This window comes from Choristoneura fumiferana, unplaced genomic scaffold (assembly GCF_025370935.1).
Source record: "Choristoneura fumiferana unplaced genomic scaffold, NRCan_CFum_1 Sck3bRy_112;HRSCAF=298_pilon, whole genome shotgun sequence".
In the NCBI taxonomy this organism is placed as follows: Eukaryota; Metazoa; Arthropoda; class Insecta; order Lepidoptera; family Tortricidae; genus Choristoneura; species Choristoneura fumiferana.
Genome location: NW_027412793.1, coordinates 20902 through 24699, shown reverse-complemented (window position 1 = coordinate 24699; position 3798 = coordinate 20902).

Sequence of the window (3798 nt, the reverse complement as noted above, 5' to 3'; positions counted from 1 at the left end):
ACCGGCTGGGTCTGTAACATGCAAGTAAATGACACATCCATAGCCATTGAGACTGGCATCTGAAAATCCGACAATGTTGACCGTACAGTCAGCAGAAACGCCAATGTGACGCGGAATTTTTAATGTTGACAGCATCGGAAATTCTTGCACTAGCATAGAGTAGCATTTGATTATATGCTCAGGGGGTGTGTCATCCCAGTCGATCTTGCAAAGCCAAAGTTCTTTAATTAATAATTTGGCGTATAATACAACGGGAGCTACTAAGCCAAGAACATCAAACAAGCGAGCTACAGTGGATAGAATTATTCGCTTGGTGCACTTCCCACCAGCAGGCGGAGACGTAGTTATAAAGAAAGTGTCACTTGTGGGTTCCCATGACAACCCTAACACCTTTGCAATATTTTGCTTGTCGTTAAAATTGACAGAAGCACGGTGTGAGTCGGGAAGACTATCTAAGAGTGCAGACGAATTACTTGACCATTTGACTAAGTCAAATGCGCCAGACTTGAATAGCGCGATTAATTCTTGCGATAAACGCATTGCGGTTTCATCATTAATACATGAATGGACTAGATCATCCATGTAAAGCTGAGAGCTTGCCACTCTTGCAGCATCAGGAAGGCGGTGACTTTCGTCTGAGCATAACTGTTTGACAGTACGCATAGCCATAAAAGGGCTCGACTTGAGTCCGAAAGGGACGCGGGTAAATTGGAAGCTGCGGATTGGTTCGCTTTCAGAAAAGCGAAATAATATTTTGACAAATTTGAAGTCATGCGGAGGCAAACAAATTTGCATATACATTTGTTTAATATCAGACGTCATAGCTACTGGAAATAAACGAAAGTTCAGTAAAAGCAAAAATAAATCAGCCTGTAGATTAGGACCAGTATGCAATATGTCATTAAGTGACATACCTGAATGAGTCTTAGCACTGGCATCGAGAACGACCCTAACAGGAGACGTTACTTTTTCCGGGCGGATGACAGCATGATGAGGGATATAGTAACCATCATCAGTAAGTTCAGACTCGGGTATTTCGGTTAGATAACCATTATGCATATATTCTGAGATGACTTTATTATAGGAATCGCGAAGAGTAGGCATTTGCTTGAACTTCTTCTCCAAGTAAAGCAGACGACGGTGAGCAACAGAACGAGAATTCCCCAGTTCTGAAGAATCTTTACAGAAAGGTAAGGCCACAGTGTATCTCCCTTCCTCATTGCGGGACACAGACGTTGTGTATAAATTTTCACATTTAGTCTCTTCTGGACTTAAATGACGTTTGAATGGGATTTCTTCTAATTCCCAAAATTGATTTAGGCTCGACTCGAGGTCATTGAGCACGTGAGCGGTGAAAGAAAAGCGTTACTAGGGTCAGACTTACAAGGATAGTCACCCATTAGAACATAACCGAAGGCGGTTAAAAAAGCGGGAGGAGCACAAGAGCCGGAATCTACCCTATTCCCCAAATAAATATACGGGGAATAACTGGACACCGAGCACTACATCAATGCAGCCTGGAATGTTCCATGTGAGGTCTGCGAGCGGTATATTATTAAGGTAAGCCATGTCATGTTCATTATATTCAATAAAATGCGAGGGCAATTGGTCGGTTATACAATCTACCACTAAAGCGTGTATGTAGTATTTATTATTTGGATATATGCGGGATTCAATATTAAAGTAAACATATCCGTGAATTGGTCTTGAAGTTAAACCAACACCCTTTATATAGGAATTAGTCAGCGGTATAATGGGTAAATTTAGTGACTTACAGCAATCGAGCGTTATTAAATTATTTTGAGATCCACTATCAATGAGGCATCTAATAATCATTTTATTATCGCTATTGTTTTGTTTAGCGTAAACTTGAGCGGTTGACAGAAGTATAGTCGAATTCGGTTTTGACTCTACTTTCAGAGAAACTGAAGCGTTTGCGGGGTTATATACCGGCAGTGTAGTCGGTACGTTATGTGACGGCGTCGTGATTTGATCACTGTCAGGCGGCGGATGAGTACAGGAGCAAGCGGCTGCGGGCGGCGCGGGGTCGCGTCCTATGCTCGCAGCATCAGCTGCTGGCTCGCGCGGGAGCGGCACGGCAGGCTGCGCGCGTGAGCACGCTGCACCAGACGAGGCGGTCGGCGCATGCGCGGTAGACGAAGATGAAGCGTTCGTAAACAACTGCATTGATTTAACATACCTAGGCTTTTGCGGTTGAGAACTATTGTTATTATTGTCAAAATGTAACAACGTATGATGACGTTTTTGACAAAACTTACAAGTGCTACGTGAGCTGCAATTGAGTAGAGTATGTGACATGCTTAAACAGTTTACACAGCCACGGTTGTTTTTAATAAAGTCGAATCTAGCTTGTGGTGAAACCATATTTTTGAATTTAGAACAATTATATAACTGTACGTGATCATTATTATTGCACAAAACACAGGGTTTGTTATTTGCGGAGCTGGAAGAAGGAACATCGTTGCTAGCTACAAACGCTTTGTAAGTAGTACGCGCGGGTTGAGCCGGTGTATTGGCAGCGGGTTTATAAGCGGTTCGCGGAGTATTCATTGAAGGATTATTGCCTGACCGTTCTAGAATTTTCACTTGACTCTGCATAAATGTGACATATTGCTCGTACGAAGGAATAGTTACGTCACGCACAGACATTTCAAAACTTTGTAAAGTCTGTTGGTCAGTTTTTCGCAAAGCACACTGCAGGAAAAAGAAATCTGAGAGATCAGGAATGTCCAATTGTTTTAGAGCGGCCACAGTCGCGGAATATCTTTCAATGAAACTGTTAAGACTGCTGGGCGAATTCGAACTTGGTTTAATGTCCAAGATGTTATTAAGGTAGTATGTACCCAAGGCGCGTTTATCCTGGTATTTATTTACTAGACTATCCCAAATAATAGAATAAGTCTCTCCTGTGGGTACCAAACCTGCGGTTATATTTAAAGCGCTATGGGTCAATTTGCCCATGAGGTACTGTACGCGTTGCGAGTCAGTAAGCTGGTCATTGTTATGAATATTTGATTTAAAGACTCATAGAATATGGGCCAGTTTTCAGTCCTACCATCAAAGGAGGGAAGGTCGATAGGCGGGAGCTTAATATTTGGACCTTTAACTTGCGGCGCGGGTGCAGACGGCGAACTCGTTTGCGGGGCGGTTATTTTAGAAATATTAGCACGAGTGCGCTTAATGCGGGCGTATAAGTCCTCAAATGTATCCAGAGTCTCATAATCTGGCTCATGTTTAGGATCAAGGGACATTGAAATAACATTTATTTCGTCTAATATTTTTTCGAAATTTACTCGAAAATCATCGATCGTCTCGGATTCTGCCATGAAATTCTCGTTACTGCGGGAATCGAACGTAGAGACATTTTTCGACAGATCCAAGCAATGTGAGAAACGGCGTAAAATTCGTTCCTCTTTGGTTTTCAATATGGATAATTTTGATTCTAAAGGTGATTTCGCCATGATTATGTAACGCGAAAATATAAATTTTAGTTTCAAATTATATGAGATGTCAGAAGAAATTATGACAGAAATGGCGGTTGAAAATTATGCCTATTGTGAGAGCAAAAATTACGCTATGTCACACGAAGGGTGAATAATTTCGTTCCGGGAAGCAATCCGGTTGTTCGAAGGACCAAAAATTATGATAGGCGTGTAAATAGCCAATTTTTATGGGTGGCGGAAGACCGAGAGCGCGCTATGCCAAATGGAATTTCCAACAGTGCAGAAGCACTCACCTGGTTAGGGCTCCGGCCGATGATGTGATGCGGGGTCTTGT